Source organism: Setaria viridis, chromosome 8 (genome assembly GCF_005286985.2).
Source record: "Setaria viridis chromosome 8, Setaria_viridis_v4.0, whole genome shotgun sequence".
Lineage (NCBI taxonomy): Eukaryota > Viridiplantae > Streptophyta > Magnoliopsida > Poales > Poaceae > Setaria > Setaria viridis.
The window spans coordinates 27,374,874-27,383,591 of record NC_048270.2 but is presented as its reverse complement, the minus strand read 5'-3'; the positions used below and the strand labels follow the sequence as shown (position 1 = coordinate 27,383,591).

At 46.8% G+C, this 8,718-nt stretch overlaps 1 pseudogene; it reads right to left on the bottom strand.

Moving 5' to 3' along the window:
• Window positions 1-2,896: 2,896 nt before the first annotated feature.
• On the bottom strand, window positions 2,897-4,775 carry LOC140220267 (uncharacterized; annotated as a pseudogene).
• Between the last annotated feature and the right edge of the window lie 3,943 nt (window positions 4,776-8,718).

The window sequence follows — 8,718 nt, the reverse complement described above, 5'->3', positions numbered from 1 at the left end:
CTGGATGTGGAGCTGCATTGTATCCTTGGTCCGGATGCCCGTGAATGCATGGAGGGAGATAGTCGGCATGGCTTCATCCGTGTCTTGATCAGGGAACTCTGTCCCTCCATCGTCATTGTAGTTCGCGACCTCGATGTAGAAGAGGCGCTGGCAGCGGTGGCTGCGGACATACTGCTCATCACAGTTATAGCAGAGGCCCTGCTTGCAGCGTTCCAGGAGCTCGGCCGGGGACAACCGGCGAAACGGGCGCGGTGGGGCGGAAGCACCCTGCGGTGTAGGAGACAGCGCTGCTGGTGTAGACATCGGGGTAGTGCCGTGCGAAGTCGCTGGGGTAGGGAAGAAAGGCCGGGCTAACGAGCGAGGTGGCCAGCTTGGTGTGGAATCCTTCGGTGCCTGGGAACGGCGCTCATAAGCCCATGCCAACAACATGTCCATTTGTAGGTCCCCGGGGTTCTGGAGCTCAACATCAACGCAAATCCGCTCCGGGAGGCCAGTCGTGAAGAGCTGCACCTGTTGACGCGGCACTAGACGATCAGCATGGCACAAAAGGGCGAGGAAGTGCTCCTGGTACTCGGCCACCATGGAGCGGAACTGTAGCCACACCAGCTCGCCCACGGGATTGCTCCGGAGAGGTGGATCGAAGCACTGATTGCACAACTCCTTGAAATCAGACCACGACGGAGGCCTAGAGTCACGTTCCAGCATGAAGTACCAAGTCTGGGCTATCCCCATCATGTGATACGATGCCAGCCAAACTTTATCCTCCTCCAAGGTGCGTTGGCCGCGAAAAAACTGCTCGCAGCAATTGAGCCAGCCGAAGGGATCTTCCTTGCCATCGAAGGTGGGAAACTCAAGCTTGTGGAAGTGAGGAACGGCCGACCTGGCGACCAACGGACCTGGGATAGGAAGGTTAGTGGTGGCGGTAGGCAGTGGTAGCGGTGGCAAGTGTGGCACATGTGATCGAGAGGGGGGAAAATGGACATTCAAGATGGAGGCGTGCTAGGAAGGCGCAGGTGGAGGAACATAACTTGTGGGGGCGACAGCGGAAGTGGCGGCGGTGGAAGCGGGCGACAGACTGCCATCGTTGGGCATTCCAAACGGACGAGCAAGCTGAAGAGCAGCAGAATCGGTGGGGCGGTTCTCCACCTCAGCGATGCAAAGGTGTTGGGCGATGAGTTTTTGGAGAGGTCCACCAATTGACGTTGAATGGTGAGCAGGATGGACTCACCGCCATCTGGCTGTGTACTGGCGGAAGCGACGGCACTGTCCGCCTTAGATGAATCAGCACTCGGCATCTCTGATACGAGATTGGTAAAACACGCCTTGCTGCGTAGGAAGTAGCTATGGGCAGGCCTAGGAGAGGGCTTGAAGCGGTGGCGATGGGGAGGCGCCGTACTGGTCGCACGACGTCGAGCTGTGGTGGCGAGGGGAACGTGGGAGAGCTGGGCAACAATATCCTCTGATATTATTGCTTGATTAATTCCCTAGTACAATTGAGTTTGTATATATCACCCATACTATAAAGGAGAATCCTAACCAATTACTCTTTGGCCAAAGAAAGGCCTAACCCAACTCTCACTACTAAAAAAGTCAAGTTCTAAGACGATTCATTTTTGTCATAGTAAAGGCCAATAATGTCATGGAAACATATCTGTGACGAAGCTATGATGAAATTCTGTTTGTCACCTATGTAGCGTCATAGCTGTTGCATAGTGACGATTTGGTGTATTTCATCATAGATATAGTTATAAACATGACGATTTTGCTCCCGTCACTGAACTGATTCAACCGGCGTTCTAGTGGACACGTGTATGATGGACAAGTCGACACATGTATGATGACGAGGTCGACACGTGTATGATGGGGAGGTTGACACGTGTACGATTTCATGGTTGACATGTGGCGTTCTCGTGTGCATTTACGTGGCAGCATGCGAGCGATGATGTGGCAACAGTTACGTAACATTGTTTTTCGTCATAAAAATTTGACGAATTTGATATATGCACAGGCCATACCATTTGCACTCATTCTAGAAATGGAACTTATTTTCACACATCTAGCACAAGTTCATACATCTTGCACAAACGTAGGTTCATACATCACAAACTTAATTTTCATACAGCCAAAGTTCCCAAACACAGGGGAACCACAAGTTCACACAAGTTCACATCATAGCAAACACCATTTCACAAACACATCAGTTCCCAAGCACTGCTAAGCACACCTCCATGGCACTGCAGAGAAACAAACAAGCTAAGTAGCTCTATTACCTGAGTTGAGGTTCAAGATGCGCTGAAGGATCAGATCATTCGCTTCCTGTTTCTTCTTGAACTCCTCCATCTGTTGCTGGGTCCTGAGCACAACTTCTTGGGTCTTGGCCATTGATTCTTCTGTATCTTCAGCTTTCTTCCTCAGGGTGTCGAGTTCTTGTTGAAGTAGATCAGCTCGTTGCTTCTCTGCATGTAGCTGTTCCCGAAGTTGTGCTTCTGATGCTGGAGATTTGCTTCTTGGTGTTTCAAGACCAGCATTCTTGAGGAATGTAGAAGCAGCACTGGTTTGTGACAGAACCTTGGAAACAATTTCAGTACTAGATCTTGGTGTCTCTAAACCTTTAGAAGGCTGGGCCAACATACTTTCCATGGCACTCTACACCAGTGGCCGATCCAGAAACGGGCTCCGCCCCGGGCTAACTAATATAAGGCTTAAAATCTTACTAGCCATACACTATTAGATATAATATATTTTTCAAAGAGCACAATTCAACCAATAGACTCAAACAATACATAAAATATTGAAGGTAGAAAAGTACCAAATTAAGAGTCTTCCATGATAAAAAAAGAACCATACATGTATTCATGAATTAACACCACTTCCACTTGTTCCGACGTCCTCAATTCTACATTAAAATTTTCAACATATCAGCCCTATATAAAGCAAGATAACATTATGTATTGAAATAGACTAATACAAGTAAACAACATGCACCTTGAGCACTCGTTTGGCAAATTCATCTTACGGTTTCTTAAGCCTTGAAAGCACTTTAGAATTTTTTCATCTTCAATCGATGCAAACAAATCTCTCTCAATATAGCACATCATGCTATTATTCAACCAATCATCATTCATTTTATTTCTTTGTTCAGTCTTGATAATATTCATAGCAGAGAAGGCTCTTTCAACTGTTGCTGTTGCCACCGGCAAAATCAATGCAAGTTCAATGAGACGATACACCAAAGGAAAAACTGTATCTCTTCCAGTCTGAACCATCTTCTCAGCAAGGTTCCCAAGATCAATACAAGTGTCAAAATTATCATCATTTCTGACTTCATCAATGAATATAGGAAGGTCACCCGCAAGCTTTATGCAGTCATAATCACAGAAGTCATCTTTATAAATCTTAGCAAGCTCAACTAACTTCTGTACTTTAAAGTTGGCAAAAGAATCCCTCGGATCAAGACAAGCAACGCATCTCAAGAGTTGAGTTGATCTTTCTGGAAATCGATTGTTTAACTCACAATAAACTTTATCAATCACAATATTGAAAATTCCATGATGAAAATGATGGTAGTAACTCACTAGTTTAGCACCACGACATCTCGAACGACCTCTAACTGGTATCATATCTTCCATATTAGGAATTTCTATGTTGTTGAGGAGGCAAAACTCCTTTACTTCTTCAAAAAGAGCATCCCAACCATTTTCCCTCATTTCATTCATATTTCTCATCACAGAGCCAATTAATCCTATTGCACGAACAATGTTTTGATTTTTCTTTTGCAAACATTGTGACAAGTCTTGAGTCATCCCCAATACTCTAATCATAAGATGTAATATGAACACAAATTCAAATGACTCCATTCTTTGAATCAATCCAGAGGCTGTAGTTTTTTTTCCCCATCAGTTCCATCTTCACTAATATTCTCCAACACCTCCAGTACAGAGGACCACATGATCATAAGATGTGCCAATGTTTTGTGATGTGTACCCCACCGTGTATCACCAGGCCTAGCAAGACTAGTTTCTTGGTTTTTCCCTCTCCCAGAAAAAATAGCACTACTATCTAACTGCTCAACAAGCTTATCATGATGACTTTGAAGGAGTTGATCTTTCCTCTTGCAAGAAGCACTAACAACATTGACGATTGAAGTGACATAATTGAAAAAAATCAAAAGTTGAGCCACAACACTTAGCTACAGAAACTACCACAAGCTGCAATTGATGAGCAAAACAATGGATGTAAAAGGCATATGGGTTTTCGTTCAATACTAGTCTTTGTAACCCATGAAATTGTCCTCTCATATTTGAAGCTCCATCATATCCTTGCCCTCTAATCTTGGAAATAGATAGACCATATCTTCTAAGCATAGTATCCAATGCTTCTTTTAGTGAAGTTGATGTGGTGTCAGAAACATGTTCAATGCCAAGAAACCTCTCAATCACACTTCCTTTATCATTGACAAACCTACAAGAGAAAAGAGAAAATAGTGTTACTTGAACGCAACAAAACAAAACCAATAAAATAACCAAATAGAGAGAAGGTATATACCTCACAACCACAGCCATCTGTTCCTTAATAGATGCATCACGAGCCTCGTCAACAAGAACCGCAAAACAACGATCTCCTATTTCACTTTTAATTAACTCACTTGTCTCCTCTGCACAAGCCCTAGCCAAATCTTTCTGAACCATTGGACTACTCATTTGATTATTCCCTGGAGCATTTTCACCAGTCACAAGTGCAGCCTTAGGATCCTTCTTTCTGTACCATTCGAGCATCTCCATAAAGTTCCCTTTATTTCTTGATGTTTTAGACTCATCGTGTCCACGAAAGGCTAGAGCTTGCAAAAGGAGAAATCTAGCAATGCCTAACATGATACTTAAACGAGCTTTATATGCCTCCTCTTCTGCTGCAATTGTAACAGTCCACACATGTTCAACACTTTACCTCTGATTTTTGAAATCAAGTGCACGCTTTCTTGCATTATTATGAAAGCCATCAATTGATTGAGCATTCTCCTTGAAACAATTTTTTGCATTCTTCCAATTTCTAAACCCAACTTTGGTAAATGTATCATTAGAATGAAACCCAACTTGTTGTGGCTTAAAGAGATAGCAATAAAAGCAATAAGCTGCATCCTTGGCTACACTGTACTCTAACCAATCAAATTGATCAAACCATGATCCAACAAATCCTCTTGATTGACCTTTACCATCTTTTTTCGTTTTTGGAAACTTATGACCAGCTGGCCTATATGGACCTATTTGTAGATATGCTCTTCTTTCCTCATCCCTAATGTCATGATGAAAATCATCAATTGGCTTCCTTTGTCCTAGATCAGCAACTATATCTCTCATATCAAGTTCAATCTGTGGTCTTTTTTGCTCAACCCGGCTCTCTATAGTTTTGGCACTACCACCGCTCTTTGTTGCATCTTTTTTAGCATAGTATTTCTCCATTCTAACTTCTAAGATATGAAATGTTGCAATTGCAAAGTAAGACTCAATCACTCAAATACCAGTCCTGCTCAATCAGTCAATGAAATGAAATATTTATGATTTTGCATTTTTGCTAGTAGGCAGTAGCAATCATAGAGCAATTTTCAAAAAAAAAAAACCTCAACACTTGCAGATTGCAGTTCAGCAGACAGCAGGCCTGGGGGCAGGGCACTGGCCGGCCGCAGGGGCCAGGCGCCCAGGCGCCAGGGGCCAGGGGGCAGCCGGGTAGGGGCGCCGCGCTGCCCGCGTAGGGCACTGGCCGGCCGCAGGGGCCAGGTGCCCAGACACCAGGGGCCAGGGGGTAGCCGGGCAGGGGCACCGCGCTGCCCGCGCAGGGCATTGGCCGGCCGCAGGGGGCAGCCAGGCAGGGGCCAGGCAGCCAGCGGGGGTGCCGGGCGCGGCCGGCTGCGCCGCCGCGTGACGGCCAGGGGCAGACCGGATCACCGGAGGTCGGAGGAGCGCCGGGCGCCCGGGCGGATTTGGGCCCTGGCGGCTGGCGCGTAGGGAGCCGTCGAGCCGGGGACGGTGGACGGTGGGGCACCGGGGCCGCCGGGCACCGAGGGCAGGTGGCGGTGCACGCGGCCGGCGGAGGCGCGGCCAGGCGGGGCGCCGGGGCTGTCGGGCGCTGGGGTCAGGTGGCGGCGCACGCGGCCGGCGGAGGCGCGGCCAGGCGCGGCGCTGCCTCCGGCCGGACTCCGGAGCCTAGGGCCGGGACTCGTCGGTCATCGCGGCCTCGCGGGCGTCGGGTGGATGTGGGCTCCTACCTCCTGCGCGCGGGGAGCTGGGGACGGCGGCGGGTGGCGGCGCGCAGGGCTAGCGGTGTGGCCGCGCGGGTGGTGGCGCAGCGGACTGGCGGAGTGAGTCGGGAGGGAGGCGGTCAAGGAGGTAGGGGCACAGGGCGACGGGCCAGGTGAGTTCGCGAACCAGTACAAGCCAGAGCCAGCTAGAGCGACTCCGCGAGGCCCGCGACGGGCGACGGCCTGCTAGCCAGCTAGAGCGACTCCGCGAGGCCCGCGACGGGCAACGGCCTGCTGGCAGCCTACTGGGCTTTCTCCTTCTCGGGGTGGGCTAATAGGCTGATAGGCCTTTTTATGCCATTTTTATGAAGCAATTTTCCACTGTTCATGGGCCTCACCCCGGGCTGCAGCCCGGGCAGCCCGGGGCCCAAATCCGCCCCTGCTCTACACCATAAACATGCAAAAATGATAAGTTAATTATACATAATTCATGTTTCAAGCAAAGACATTAACTTGCCATGACACATTACAGATATGAACATCCTATCCAAGCACAAATATAGGTGTAAGCATATATGAACATATTTTCTATGTACTAATCCCACCCAGCAAGCATATAGGAACATCTTTCCATTTCACAAGCACAGATAGGACCATCCACACATCGTGCAGCCATATGAGCATCCTTTCCATGTGCTAATCCCATCCAGCAATCATTTATGAACATAGAAAAGATGTATGTACTCAAACCATCCAGCAAGCATGTGTAGGGACTTACAACTGTCTCTTTGACTTCATCGGTCATACCCTTCTTCTTGCTGGTATGACATTCCTTGAACATCTCCACTGCACTGACCTCTCGTTCCTTGTTTCTCTCCCTCTGTATTTAGTTTGAGCAAGAAATGTGAAAAAATTTAGCTTTTGTATCTACACAAAAACAGAAAATGTATTGTACCAGATTGTTAGCACTTACATATGTGTACAAGTGTGAGATGTAGCTGCAAGATCCCATCGCTTGATGGTGTTTGACCTTAGTACGGTTGCGCTTGTGCTTCTCAGCTACTTCCTGAAAGGCAAACATGTAAGTTGCAGATAAAATAGATAGAACAGAAAAGTTGTTGTCTTCTAGCACATCATACCTTCCCTTTTGCACTAGACCACTTATCCACGAGTTCAAGCCACTGCTCATCAGTCAGACTCGAAACAGGGGAAGTTGTTCTGACTTGATTAGCCGGTACACCGATGAAGTAGTTCTTCTTCAACAAATATCTACTCTGGCGTACCCCAGATTGGAGTAGATTGGTGCATGCTTTCCTTGTTGGCTCATCTTTTTCATCAACTGCCAACCTTGTCTGTAAAAGTCAATCAGCCATGAGATTTAGCTCTTAGCATTTGATACAATGACTTATGGAAGGTGCCAAATAGATATGGCAGGTATCAATTTACTTACAGATAAACGGCCCATGAATTCTTTCAAATGGGCTTCTTCATCCTTCTTGTATTCTTTCCAATGAGTTAGAATAGGCATGCTGGACCTAATGACAAGTCCAGCCTCTGAAGCTAGCTTAGCAGCTTGTACAGGCTTCTCAGGCCTTTTCTTCCCTGGAGCAATTTCAATCGGCAACCTTCTTCCCATAGCTTTTGTCATATTGTCTAGCAATTTGCCCTTTGTTGGCGGTCTTGGTTTTCTTCGAGCATGTGGTGGACCTACAAAGTTTGCACTGAGAGTGTTATAGTAGTCCACAGTTAAATCAAAGAATGTGAGAATGCATGATCTGTTACTTGCCTTCAGAGACCGCATGTTCATCTGCACTAGTTTGCTCGTCAAAAACAGACCAGTCCAGAACAGGACTTGCGGGATGATGTTCTTCTTTGCCTTGCACCACAGTGGCTATGCCATTGTTCTCAAGGTTATGGATTTAACTGATCCTCACCACTGTCTTGTTGGAAGTTGGTGCTGTACTTTTTTCCAGACCTTGTTGAAACTCCAGGAACTGTATAGCTTCCTGGAGTTGCCCTCACCCTTTTCGTTCCACCTGGAGGCATCTTGGTCTTCTTTTTGGTTGGTCTACCCTGCTTGTTATTGTTCTCAGTTTCCTAACACACAAGGGGCAATCTGTTATTAGAACTTGAATGAAAATAAGCATTAGAATATATATCGGATAGCGTGATGTAAAAAACCCCAACCAAGATTGAGAAGAGACCTTTTCTAAGTTAGTATTAACACATCCATCATCGTCTTCCTGGCCCTCTTCAGATCCAGGAAGATATTCGGATGAATCTGACCCCTCACCAGAAACATTCTTGTCTGTTTGCTTGTTCAAATTTTGAGAACTTGCATTACGAAGAGAAGAGGCCAAGGTACGGATACCGAGGGCTTCCATCTTCCTGTTGTTGTTCGCGATTTGCAAGGCCCGTAGCCTTTCATAGTACCCTATTTGTAAACAAATTTTAGTCCAATTGATCACTAAAACCTAAACCTAAAC